The sequence below is a fragment of the Pleurodeles waltl genome, chromosome 4_2 (assembly GCF_031143425.1).
Source record: "Pleurodeles waltl isolate 20211129_DDA chromosome 4_2, aPleWal1.hap1.20221129, whole genome shotgun sequence".
NCBI lineage: Eukaryota > Metazoa > Chordata > Amphibia > Caudata > Salamandridae > Pleurodeles > Pleurodeles waltl.
Window position 1 is genome coordinate 909,289,146 of NC_090443.1, and position 14,846 is coordinate 909,303,991.

A 14,846-nucleotide genomic window follows, 5' to 3' on the forward strand; every position below is an offset into this window, starting at 1 on the left:
GGCCGCCTGCGGGATTATGACCCTCCCTACCACCATGGTTTTCGTGGCTTCCGTACTGTCACGAAAACCATGGCAGTAGGCACTATCAGTGACAGGGAATCCCTTCCCTGTCACTGATAGGGGTCTTCCCCGACCCCCTCCCCTGGGTCCCCCCCCACACCCCTCTTCCTCTCCAGACCCCCCTTCACCCATGCACATTCATGCACACACGCACACACACATTCACACACTCATACCCACATTCAACCACGCATGCATACATCCATTCACACACACATCCACACACACTGACATACATACAAGCACACACGCAATCACACAACACAACATACACACTCACACATCCATCCAGGCACACACATACAACACGCATCACACACCTGCATACACGCAAGCACAGACATACACACACTCACACACACACAACACCCCTCTACCCCCTCCCCTGTCGGAGCATCCGACTTACCTTTTGTGAGGGGGTCCTCCGACAGGCGGTCTACTGGCGTGGTGCTGCTGCCACCTTACCGCCATCCGCCGGCTTGGCTGCAGCCGGATTTCCGCCATTCCTCTGGCGGAAAACCATCTGTGGTCATATTACAGCTGATGGCTGGTAGCCGTGGCAACGGTCTTTTGGCGGCCATCGCCGCGGTGGTAGGCGGTATATACCGCCAAGGTTGTAATGAGGGCAGATGTTCGTAGAAATGAAAGAGGTAATTGCAAGATTATTTGGGTTGTCCAAATAAGTTCTCTCAGAGCTTTAAAGAGACTTCCTAATGGGAGTCAAGAAGCATGGGTATAGGAGACACAGGAGAGAAACTGGCTAGCCGAAAGTGATTAAAGTAAATACTTTCAAAGGATTACTTGACTCTTAAATACTGGAGCATGTTTTGGATGCTTGACAATTGAAGCTCGGTCAACACTTGAAATACTGTATATTGTGACTTTTGAGCTTATAGTTTTGGTGCAGACTGCGAGACGATGATTAGAAAGAACTAACAGTGATGGGGGCATTGCCAAACAAACTGGAATTCTGCCTTACATACCATTCCACCAAATGCTCAATCAACTATCACTGACATAAGCACCTTCAATGTTAAGGGCACTTAGAGGACACTCAAGCTTGTTTCATTAAAGAATGCTGGAACTGTGGAGTATGGCCCACAGGAGAAGGAATCTGTGATGCCCTTTGAAGACATATAGCACCTAGAAAGCCAATATCATCTTCCATGTTGATGAAGAATCTTTATTGATTGCTGGCTGTTGAGATCCAGGGAACAGCATCACAATAGTACGTTCATCTACTCTTGAGAAGAACATTAAGTGGCAAGAGGAACACATATGCTTTCTGTGATCCTACTGCCATTCCAAATGGATGAACAAGATCTGAGCCAGAGGGTTAGAGAACATCTCAGTGGGTAGTTTGCTAAGAAATGGCACAGCTGATCTAAGAATGATAGATTCCATTCAGACTCGCTCCCATGTGGTTTAGTAAGAGCCGGGAATTCTAGGGAACGGAATCTTTAGGCAGAGGATCCATTAAAGATATGAGTCATGCCTGCTACTGATAGGCCTTACAATGTGTCCACAGACCTGCCTTCTCTTGTGAAGAAGAAAGAAGTGCATGCTTTAGATACCCCATCATCTGTGATTAAGGATCACCTTGTGCCACAAGAACTGCTTGCATAAAAAAGCAATAAAAAGATTCAAATCAATAACTGCTTACAAGGTGTTGCCCAGAAACAAAAGTATTCTGCAAGGAAAGGACAAAATTGCTTACTCTCCTACGACTGTGTTCTCGAGCACAGTCTGAAAAATGAAGTAGGCACAGCAAATTATTCATAGTTACCTAAGAATTCAAGCTCAAGTTTAGTCACCCAGGTTTCCCAAGCCTAGAGGTAGCAGAAAAATGGTCATCCCCTGTGCCAAAGGAGCTTCCACTGCAGCAAGCAATTCACAATCTTCCTTTGGCAGGGAGTTTGGCATAGGAAACACCAAGGAAAGCCTGCTCCAACATGGATGTAAATATTGAGCGGATCCTTGGAGTTTGAGATATTTGTCATTTGTTTTGGAAGTCAAGAAGTCAGACAAAAGCCTCCGATACCACAGCAAAAGGCAGGGGTACACCTTGGGGTGGTATAGACACTGTCAGTGCCTTGGTCCGATTCACAGGGGGTTATTGCTTTTACACTATTAAAATATTTTTCAGCCTATGTTTTGTTTGTGACTTAGTAAGATCCTGCAGGTTCAAGTCTCAGACTATAAAGCTATCCAACAGGTAATACAGATCTCATCATTCTAAACAGTCTTACCTCAGGTTACGTAAAAACTTCAGACTGAGAGCCATGCTCGAAAGGAGATTTTCCTGTAAATTTCAGACCTTACAGGTTCTAATCTCATACAGCATATCTGTCTCTTAATTTGAACAGTGCAGGCTCACACCTCCGACAAATCCCTTTAATGGAACTTTACGAGGTACGGAGATACAGCTGGTGATATATTTTGTAGTCCTGCCAATCAGACAGCAGGCAAGATGCTGGCTACTCCACTACTCTCTCGTCTCGCACTGATGCTGACTTCTGACAATGGAAATGGTAAAGTGGTCTTTCACCAGTTGGATAGTGGGAATCACGTTGGGTCTTCTCCCTCACAGCTAAGGAGTGCAACACTTTTGTTGGCAAGATGGGTGTATGTGTCTCGGCGTGCACTCATTAGATTGAAACTTAAAGCAAGAGGTCAGTCACGTCTTCCAGTACTAAGTCAATTCCTGGACCATCATTGTGCAGGCTCTTCTGCACTTTCTGTGCCTCACAGGTATGGCCCCACCAACGAAAGGCTGTTGAGTCCCAGCTCTGACAGGTTCCATTTTGCTCTTTGGACCTTGACCTCTTTTGTCCTTTTGTTTCACTTCTTCATATTCACGAGCACTGGATTCATGTTCCATTTGTTCTATTAATCTAGGGTTGTTTAGGCGTCTCATTTGTTTCATTTTTTCAATTTTTCTGCAGATATTTACTGCCTTCATCTGGCTTTTTCCTCAACTGAGTGACATCTTACTCACCATATTAATTTCTTAAATACCTCCATCTGGCACGGTGCCTACTGAGAGGCGTACTATCAAGAAATTTCTCAAATGTAGATGCATGCATCTTCTCTTTAAAAGAAGATGGCTGAAGCACGCTGGCAGATATAGGTATTTCTAAATAAAACTATAGAGAATAATTCAGCTCTTTTCTCTAAACTAGCATCTAGCTAAAAGAGTTCTTTGAAATGTAAGAGCAAAAACATCACTTGAACAAGTCCTTATAATATTAGAACAAAGACGTTTCTTAATAAATTCCAAACAAGAGTCATGCAAACAACTGAGTAAATAAATGCATAAATTGTAATTGGATTTATATAGCGCTCACTACACCTGAGGAGGCATCGAAGTGTTTTACAGTGAGTAGCACAGTAAGTGATTATTGTTGGTTATTACAAATAAAATGTGCTTTCTAGGAACAACTGCATGCATTTACTGTAGGTACTCTGTAACATTTTAATACTAGTTCGTTTGACCAATATTAGGGGCTATGTGGTTTCAGGTGAATGGTTAAGCGGTTGGTGAGATAGATAGGCTGGCGGAGATCAGGTAATGCTATGTTACATGGATAGGGTTTTAAAGACAAGAGGTTGCGATCTAGGAAATGATACATAAGCCAACTGCAGAATTACAGGAAGGATTGAGGCAGGCATGAGACTGAGAGGAGGCTATGGTTAGAAACAGAATAAAAAAAGAAATACGTCTCAACATACAACTAGGGGATTCCCCTCTACAGAGAACATTACAAGACCCTGTTTGTGAGACTTCATGTGATGCAGAATTCTTCTGCGTGCCTGGTTTATGGCGTGGCTGTTTTGACCATTCTGCTTGTCTTACAAGGACTCTGCTTGGTCCCCTGGGTTCATGATAATATAGTTCATCCATTGAGATTAATTCTGTTTTATTTATTCAAGTTTTTAATATAGCACAAGTTCAACCACATGGGCAGCCAAGCACTTTGGTCCTCATCCTGACCTTGGCGGGCGGCGGAGGCCGCCCGCCAAAGTCCCGCCGTCAGGTTACCGTTCCGCGGTCAAAAGACCGCGGCGGTAATTCTGACATTCCCGCTGGGCTGGCGGGCGGCCGCCTTCAGGCCGCCCGCCAGCCCAGCGGGAAAGAGGCTTCCACGATGAAGCCGGCTCAGAATCGAGCCGGCGGAGTGGAAGCTGTGCGACGGGTGCAGTTGCACCCGTCGCGTATTTCACTGTCTGCGCAGCAGACAGTGAAATACATTTAGGGGCCCTCTTACGGGGGCCCCTGCAGTGCCCATGCCAGTGCCCCCAGGGGCCCCCAGGGGCCCCCAGGGGCCCCGCGACCCCCCCTACCGCCATCCGGTTCCCGGCGGGCGGACCGCCGGGAACTGGATGGTGGTAGGGGGGGTCGGAATCCCCTCGGCGGCGCAGCAAGCTGCGCCGCCTTGGAGGATTCCAAGGGGCAGCGGAAAACCGGCGGGAGACCGCCGGTTTTCCTGCACTGACCGCGGCCAAAGCGCCGCGGTCAGAATGCCCTGCGGGGCACCGCCGGTCTGTCGGCGGTGCTCCCGCCGACCCTGGCCCCGGCGGTCTAAGACCGCCGGGGTTAGAATCACCCCCTTTATGTTTAGAAATAATCAGTTACAATTCTTGTTGGATACACAGAGTACTCTAGTGGAAGAAGAGAAAAAAAAATAGTTTTAAGGTGGACTCTGAAGTACAGAACCATGAGATGTTTTGTGAAGGAGAGCAAGTTAGGATTAAGTTGTACGTTTTGTTGTAGTCAATTCCAAACTTTTTGTAGTTTGGGGGATTTCTGAAAGAAGGGAGTATTTGCCTCTGGTATTTCATTCTCCTTCAGTGATTATCAGGCACTTCTTTAGCTGTGAGCGTGATCTGGTGTACAGTGTTCTGTGTGAGACACATGCCTTTACAAATGTAATACTATCTTTAAGTGAAACCAATGACCATCTTTTAGAATAGCGTTGATGTCCAATGGCTTTGCTTCTGCACCGGGTGAAGCAGTTGCAAGCAGGATGGCCTTGATAGGAATGTTGCACTCACGGATACTTAATAACTCTTTTAAATGCATAACCTATTGACTCTATGTAATATTTGACCAGGATTTTAACTCATATAATCAGCAGTAATTATTGTGTAATTTTATGAAAATCTTTTTTGTGTTCATGCTGTTACAAGGCTTAGAAAGCAAATAAGGGCCGTATTTTAGGTTTGGGGAGTACCCTGTTATATAAACTTGACGGACTACAATGTCCGCGGTGCTTCCGGCTTGTCGGCCCTATTTAGAATTGGGCGAACAATCATGTCTCTGCCGACAGAACCTCCATAGGCTCAGCCAGTGGATACCTCTGAGCGACCGCCTGACTGACATTAGGCCATAGGTCGTGTACAAGCAGGTGGAGATCTCTAAATATGGCGGTCTGTAGTCCACCAGCGCCGTGAACTACATCCCTCTGCTGCCCTGGTGAAACAGAGTAAAGCCCGCTAAGAGCTAATGAGACCCCTAAGTGTGCATTCATGCAGCCCCCTACTGCTTGTAAATTCCCATATTTTTTGTGTGTGTTCTTGATAAATTGACATAGCTCACACAATGATTTTACATTTCCACATGAAAAACCTGATCCAGTTAGGAAGCGCAAACTATAATCTGCACCTTGTAAAGTATAGTTTTACTTCCTGTTTCCTGCATTACTGAGTGCCTTACATGTGATTAGCTTGGGAAGCAGAACAGATGCTTGTGCTTCCCTTCCATTCCATTCCAAGTGTATAACAAGCTCAGGTTCTAATTGTTTACAAGTGGTCACTTGAATGAAGGGGAATCTACACTGATTGAGAGAGTGCCCTGGTAATGCACAACCTGTCCTATCAATAGAGCATTCTCTATAGAAAAGAGGAGAGGTACGGTCTGCTGGGCTATTATGCATCTCTCAGTGACGGTAGACAAAAAGATGTAGGCTCTCATAGACCTGCACTAATGCTAGGTATATATTCACTTTCTCATCTCTAATAATTACATGTTTTAATTTGCTGGTAATTATAGCCCTAACTATTTGTCATTATTTACGCCGTAGGTTAGCATACAGTATAATAAAGATGTTTAACTACATAATTGTGGTATTCTCTAATTATATAATGATGTTTTTTCTCTAATCTCTCTTTACCGTCCAACTTTAGTAATGCTTTTCTTGTCACTATCCAAGGAGGGAAGACCATCACTATAAATATCCCTACAAGTGTCCTGGCACTTACTGCAGCAGTCACTATAGAGATCCACATACCAAGATTCACCCATGGGGGTTATTAACATACATATCTTTTTCTCCATTCTGTGTACCTACAAGTTTTTGAATACAGGTCTCAGGGCCTGGGGAGGCCAAAGAAATCATCTTTGGCGTGCACCAGGAGATTTGGGGATGCTGGTGAATATTATTTTGTCGCTGCCTAGGTGCGAGAGGATTAATGCTGTTGTTGCTGTTAGGTTTCTTCCAGTGGCAGCTCCTCCGTTTGGGTGGAGGAGCGTCGCCCTCCCTCCAGCAGCGGCAGCTGCAAAGCCTTTACCAGCAAAGGATCATAAACTTTGCTTATGATCGTTTGCTGGTAAAGGGGGCGGGGCCAGGGGGGTGAAGAGCAGCGAGGGGGGGTGCTCAGCACTCCCCTTGACTGCGTATGTATGTTTGGCCAGCCGTCTCAGTCCGGCCAAACATACATGCGCAGTAGGCTCTCTCAAGCCCGGTAAATGTAGAGCCTACAAGGCTCCCAGTCTGCCTGGGAACACCCTGGCTGGGCGCTCCCAGCCAATCCTGTCGTTGCCCTGAGCAGCGTCAGGATTGGGGCAGGGCAGTCTGGGAGCCTATGCCTGCAGCATCCGGCGACAGAGAGGAGCGGCGCGCGGTGAAAGGTAAGTTTTTTTTATTACAATAAATAAATGTTTATTCCAAATACCCCCCTCCCTCGCGCGCCGCCCCACCCCCTAAGCGCCACAAGAGCCTCTTACTGGTTTCTTCATTAATCAAAGATTATAATTACTCCTTACAGTAAGATTTCCCACTTGCTCAAGGTACTTAAAATTATGGAGAAAGTGAGTAAGGCTACCTTTTCATGGCACTGTCTCCTGCACGTTGTATCTTGCTCTCTTTCCAACTTCGCTGTCTTATAACTCATCTGCTGATCCACAAGAAAATGAAGACTCCGCTTTTACCACGGTCCTGTCTTCATTTGCTTTCAGTTTATTACTCTTTGGATAGTGCTAAAATCTTAATGCTTTCTTTCTCGCTTGTAGCATCAAGATGCCCCTTTGCGTGTGAAATTGCACTCGAAAAAAACTGAATTCTACCTAGTAGACTGAACACGTTGGTAGGCTTCTGATGGCACACTACTCTTCTTGAAGCTTGCTTTCATCCATCTGCTAATGAACAATAATGCAGCTGCTTGGTGTTATGTCTTATCTTTTAATAAGATTTTTAATGGAATTTCAACAGGGTACAAACATTAACAAGAAAAAGAAAGAAAATATAAATGAAAGAAAAAGCTTACATTACATTGAAATGTTCCAATTCGGTGTACCTCATTTAAGCATGCTGAGTACACTGTTTCCAAGCTTCCCTCATAGCCTCATTTGCACAAGGCCATCTCCTTTCAATACTCGGTGGAGCTCAATTTGGAAGTGATCCCACCAGGTTCCCCACGTTTTTTGTGCTTACCAGGACATCCTCTAGGCTGGTATACAGGATATACCAGTTCTGAGCACCAGTCCGTTCCCTTCAAACATGCTCTATAGGGCGGAGCATCCTCTGATCCCCAATGTTTACTAATATCCCATCTGGCTAATAATGTACCTAACCCCACTAGTGTTCATGCTCCTCTTGGCCATTAGTTTCTTCCAGAATTCCTGTAAACGTGCCCTAGGTGGTAGATCTGTGGGCTTTCTTAGCACGCCAGGTAGGGTGTCTAATACTTCCCTCATGAATGTGTCAGTTTCAGGTACATGTCCTATAGATCCAGTGCCCATCTCCTCATGGCATCTAGTGTAAGTTGGAGAGAGTATTTGGACCATTATCCAAATGCCTTTATGGGTAAGGTAATTTCTAATTTGGATCAATCTCAACCTTGCTCATCAGGCAATTTCTTTGGGAGCAAGAAGGGTATCCCTCCAACCCACCTCATCTAATGGCCCCATACCTTCCACCCACCTGGTTCTCAATGCCATCAGTTAAACTGTAAGTTGGTAACAAGAAATTGATATGTTTTTGAGGTATAACCCTTTTCAATTATTTAAATAGTTAGTTTCCCATCCAGGGGCTGTATTCAGGTAGGATTATGTGACAGCTAGCATCTAGGGTGTGGACTCAGAAAAATTGTGAGGTGGAAATCAAATTATGTTTGTAGAACTGAAATGGTTTCATAAGGGAGGCCCTCCACACATCACCGAAAAAGGAAAGTCCAGTATTATCCAATTGCTATAAATTGTTCCAAGCGGGTTGTATGACTCGGAAATGTAAGTATACCTCCCATGGCATCCAGCATCGAGCTTTCAGTCGGTATTTGAGTACTGTTCTGGTATGAGGGGAGGTCCCGGTGTATCTGAGAACTATACAGAAGGTGAGTAGATCCATTCAGCCATGAGGTCCCCCTCAACCTGGAAGGCAGGGACATCCAGACAGTTGTTATTGAAAGCCATCCGGGAAACCAGTGTTACTTTTTCAGATCCACAATTCCTAGTTCCCCTACAAAGATTCACTGGAATGGAGATCCCGGAGAATGCATTACCCTACATGAAATTTGAGACACTGGATTTCAGTCAATCAACTTATTTTTTAGGAATCTCATAAAGGTAATTTTCAATAAGGTAAAGGAGGTTTGGTAAAAGAAGCAATAGCTTCTCTTTTTTCATCCCTCCTTTTAATTTGTTTTTCGCCTCTTTAGTTCATTCCATTTTTAACGTAACTTCATCTCCATCATCTATTTTTATCAGATTGTGTGTGCTGGTGTGTGCTAACACCCGTCTTTTGTGCTTCATTAGCACAAGCATACAAATAAGCCGCCGTGTGTTTTTCTCGCTTGACCTGCCTGGCTTCATGGCTGACCTCTGGGGTCAAGGCATAATTCTTAAAAAGTGTTCAATAAGGCATGGGTGACTGGACTCGCCAGGCGGGGTCAAGTATAGACAGGTCATGCCCGGTCATGTCAGCTCTGAATCACCTCCTGGTCTCCCCACTGCTCTCCCAGGTGCAGTTAATTTGAATTATGGCACCAGTAACCTCTAGTTTCTCTTGAATCCCCTTCCTCTTCGTAACCTCTGTCTGGTCCGGCCCTTGCACTTGAAAGGAGGGCATCTTTGGGAATATTTTGCAAATAAATTACCGGTTTGTACCTTTTATGGAAACATTTTACTTAGTTTATCAGTTGTTTACTTTTGTGGAGAGGGGCGGTTTTTGCTGCACTTGATGTCTTTGTTCATCAAATTCGTTTCTTAGCAGAACATAGATTTAGAAAAAAAACAGTGACACATTTTATTGCATGCATGTACATATGTACCTGTATATATTTTCTTTTACTTGAAAAGCCAAAGGTTACAGGGATGTTATAGGCAGGCTCACATTTTAAATGTAAAAAACCATAGACATTCAGTAGTTATAGTTAGAGTTATTTCAAGTAACTATAACTCATGCCCTAATGTAACTGTAACTCGCGCCCCGCATGGACACTCTTTTTCTCAAAAATTAACGGCAAGTATTTCAGTGATATTATCAATGAAGTTATCAAAGATGTCATGAGTGTTTCAATGTGTAGGGTAATTGGCAGTGCATGGCGAGAGCGAGAGTTATAGTTACCTTAGGACACGAGTTACAGTTACTTGGAATAAGTTTAACTGCTGAATTTCTGTAGTTTTGTATGTTTAAAATGTGAGCCTACCTGTAATGTCTCTGTAATATTTGTTTTTTATGTGAATTTCTATGTTATTTAAATTATATTTCCTAATTATAACGTCCCTGTAACCTTTGTTTTTTTCAGTGAATTTCTATGTTTTTTTTAAACATCATTTTAATTACAATACGCTAATTCAACCACCACCGCGCATGGCCTTTGGCCGTGCACGGCAGGGGTGAGACCCCTAACACCATCCAACCCTACGTCACCACCGGCCTTCAGCCAACCCCCTATAAAGACCCACCTCAGTACCGCTCATGGCTTTTGGCTGTGAATGGCAGGGGGTTGGTGGCAGCTGTGAGCTCCCACCAAGCAGAAGCAAACAGCTACCTCCCAAGGGTGGCCACCTTAGGAGGTAGCTGCAGCCGGCCCTCTCTGGCTCCACGAGGGGGGGTCACGCGCCCCCCTCCAATGTTTGTTTTAATCCCAGGGAGGTGGTGTTCCCCAGGGCCAGCGGTCTGCAACAGACCCCTTTCATTATTTTATTTTAACCCCAGGGAAGTGGTGGTGGGAGGGGCTATGCAGGCTCCACCACATTCATTAAATATATTTTGCCCCAGGGAGGAGGTGGACCAAGGGGGCCAAGTGGGACTGCAAAGCCCCTCACATATTAAACTGATTGCCCTGGGGAGGTGGCGTTCCCCAGGGCTGGGTGTCCGTGAATAACCTCCTATATTGTGCTATTTAAGTCCCAGGAAGGTGGTGGTCCCCAGCCCTGCGGGGGGCCACACCGGCCCCCCCATTTATTAAAGATATTTTTAACCGGAGAGGTGGCAGTCTCCAGGGTGTGGTGTAGCCACACAACTCCCATATATTAAACTGATTGTCCCAGGGAGGTGGCAGTCCCTGGGGTCTGTGACCCCCTACATTATGTTATTTAAGCCCTGATGAGGTGCTGTTCCCGGGGCTGCGGAGCGGGGCCACTCATTAAAGATATTTTGCCCTGGGAGAGGTGGCGGTCCCTGGGACGTGGGGTCATGCAGCCCCCGTCTATATTAAACTAATTGCCATAGAGAGGTGGCAGCACCCGTAGGTCCACGACAGACCACCTACATTATTGTAATTGTAACCGTATTTATATTGCGCTTACTACCCCTGAAGAGGTATTTAAGCCCGAGGAGGTGGTCTCGGGGGCTTTGGAGGTTGGGGGGGGGGGGGGGTGTCTCAAAGGTCCCCTGCATTCATTAAAGATATTTTGCCCCAGGGAGGTGATGGTCCTCGGGACCTGGGGTCTGTGACGGACCCCCTAGATTATGTAATTTAAGCTCCAGGGAGGTGGTGGACCCGAGGGCAGCACCGCCCCTCCCCTGTGTTCATTAAAGATATTTTGCCCAGGGGAGGTGGCAGTCTCTGGGGCTTTCATAAGCCCTAGAAGGGGGGCCCCTGTGCCCCCCTCCTATATTTTCACAATGTCCCTTGCGGTACAGTCTGAATGGGTGCAGCCGGTGCATCCCTGGGCTCGGTGAGTACCTGGGATGATCGATGGAGAAAGCGGAGAAAGTAAAACCACTGATATGGCTTCTGCCTGCTGTACCTGCAGAGGACCACATAGATTACTTGGCACTAGGTTCTGGCAAGTTCATGAGGAACCAGTGCCGTCCTCATGGGTGGCATGGGCGTGACAGGAGGAGGGAGTGCCCCATGGGGCTACTTTCCGTTTGTTGCCCTGTGCACTGAGCTCATTTCTGAGGTCTACACTGCCCTGTTTGGCCACCAGGTCACATTCATGGCACTGGGCTTTGTTGGGTGCACAGCAGCATGGCCCTGGACATCAGGGGGAGTGTGTGCCCCCCGCCGTGGCTGAAAAGCATTGTGCTCACCGTCATAGAAAAGAGTTGGTGGGGTTTTGGCATCCATCTGGCTCTGTGCCAGGTTTTAATATTAGAGAAAGCTGTGAGCCAACTGTGTCCCATATGAGGAAATCTACTTCATTAGTTGACATTAAATCATTGTGGGCCGATAAACACCCAAAGCTCTGCCAGTTGGAGCTGGGCGCTGTGGGTGTTTATCGTCCCACAACCTAACTCCTCTAAAGTGAGTGATCCCATGGCATCCACAAAAAATGCAAATCAATCCTCTGGAAAAAATGGCATACATAGTGACTGAATACATCCAAGCGGCACAGAGGCATTTCTGGGCTGCAGTGGATGGGCAAGAGAGTGAGTCACAATGAAAGTTTGTATCTGAAATGCTGGAGAATCCATGGGGGGTCCAGGTCCTTCTCATTCATTCATCTTGGGAGACAACACCCCACAGGACATCGGGATTGTGAGGGCTCACAGGGTAGGCCCATTCAAGCAGGAGGGGTGCACCTGCTCCAGGGACATTCTAGCGAAATTTGAACCCTCAGCTGTTGAAGATATAATACTAATCACAGCCTGTCAGAAAGACTATATTGAATTCAACAACTTGCACTCTATATCTGTATCAGGATATCTCACCAGCGATGTTAGAAGGAAAACTATGGCAGAAATCACGCTTGACCTCAAGAATAGGAAATACACTGCTGGGTCTATCCCACTGCCCTTGTTTTAGCTTTTGGTGGGCATACATCACAGATCCATTCATTGGCATATGGAAGATATTCTGGGCACCTGGAGTGCTCCAGCATCTCTATCCACCTCAAGGAGCACCAAGAGTGTCCCATCGTACTCAGAAAGATGGGAAAAGTAATCCAAGTGACCCAGGAGAAGTCGACAATCAACGAGATAAGGATTCACTCTACCTGGGAGTGCTGTAATTTGATCTGGTAGTGGGAGACTCGGAATACACTAGGTTAGGTGACATCATTTTTATCTATTGTCATTGCTGTCTTACCAGTGGAGAGTTTGCTTCTACGTGGCTAGTGGAGGCACCACAATGTCTTTGCTGTATTGGTATCTTTTCATGCTGCTGGTGGTGCACGGTAGATCATGAGCGGCAACAGGGTTGGGAGATGCAGGCTATGAGGGTGGTTCTGCACCCCACCTGTTGGTTTGTTCACCCATGTCACTCTATTGTATTATGTGGTTGATTGTAATGTTTGGTTTGATTTCTTTTCGGTGGGGGTGGAGAGAGGATTTTATGTTAGCAGGACACTTTGGGAGGTTGGAGGTCTTTCTGTCCAAATACTCGGTTTATTTCCCATATAATCTTTTGTACACTGTGTAGTCGCTACTTAACTATTAGGATGGTTAGGCTGTTGTCCTGCAATGTCTGAGGTCTTAAAGTGCACATTAAGAGACACAAGATATAGAGAGCCATATGTAATGAACAGCCTGATATTATTTGCCAACAGGAGGTGCATATTATGTCAAAGGACGCTAGTCTCATGTCAGACTTTCTACCACACAGTTCTTCGCTACTTTAAAAGCTGGAGACAATGTGAATTCTACACCTTATCAACTATTGTAGATATGCAGGAGGGTAATTATGTCATCTTTGTTGATGCCCTACAGAGTAGGGATGTGATGCTGGTTGCCTGTTATGCTCTCAACTCTAACCAGGAACACAATGAATATGACATCTGATATCATAAACAAACTTGCCTAGGGAGAGAGCTTGTGAGTGAGGGACTTTAACCTACTATGCTGCCTAGAAGTGGAGAAATATCCAATAGATCTCCACACAAGAAGTGTGAAGTGGAAAGAGTTACAAAAACAGACTCCTAGATTTGGGCCTGCATGATGTGTGGAGGGAAATGCATCTTAGATCTAGGCCTTTTACCAGAAAGCTGTAATACTATTCCTGAAGCAGTAAAAGGCTTTTGGCATTTTTTAGCTTGGCATGGGCAGCACTAGCTAATCCTATGCTTAAAGATGTTGCTGCATAATGGCAAAAGGCTTTGTCATTTTTCTTGCTTGGTCTGCATGGCACTATGCTATAATCCTATGCTTAAAAAGTTTGCTAGAAATACAGACATTTGAGGTAAGCAGTTTAAGAGGGTCAGTGGCGTTGTACAGTGTTCCACATAAAGGAACTGCTTGCAGCCTAAAACATGGGAACTACCCAGTTTTTGTTATGTGGCATGCTAGGCCTGAAAGGGTTTTGCTTTGAATTCTTTATCTATCCCAAGCTCTCCCAGGCACAATTGCTTCTCAGGATTTTCAATTTTATCAAAACATATGCAATCAATTTGTGCGCAACTGTGCATTTGAGTGGCCCCTATGTGAAACAGACAAACACTGGCCCATTATGGAATGTCACTTATTGGGGAGTGCGCTCTGGGACCCCCTCTGACGGCCAAAGTGGTCACGACTCAAGGTGGCCTATGCATCGGCTGTGATACAGCCCTTTATTGATATGTGGGACTCTAGCTCTACACATTTGGCAATCACCATCTTTCCCTCTCCCTTCACTCTGTGTTCTCTATAACCCAGATTTTATAGTGGCCATAGACACGATTCAGTTTGCTGCCCGGAAAAAAAGAGATTGCACGATGCTGAGGGATGTCTATCAAACAACTCTATCAAGTATTTTTTCCCAGTGCCAGCAAAGTTGTAAGCTACCTGAAATTGAACAACAGAGATACTTTCAAATTCGTCATTGGGTTATGCATCCCCTGTATAAAAGGGTGAGAAAACTTTCCTCTACCTATACCTCCACTAAAGAACCTGTATCTAATATCTATAAAACAATAAACAAAGTGCCTGGGGACCATAAATGGGAAACTACGCTCCTGGGAGGTGTGTCAAGAAATGATTTGTCACAACTATGGAGGGATTTCCCACAATCTATCGCAGTATACAGGGCAGAGAGATGAGACACAAGATAATTTATGATTGGTATAGGACACCACAGAAATTGATTACATTCTAGCCCGGTATGGATGGTAAATGCTGGCGTAGCTGTGAGAAGGAGGGTACCCC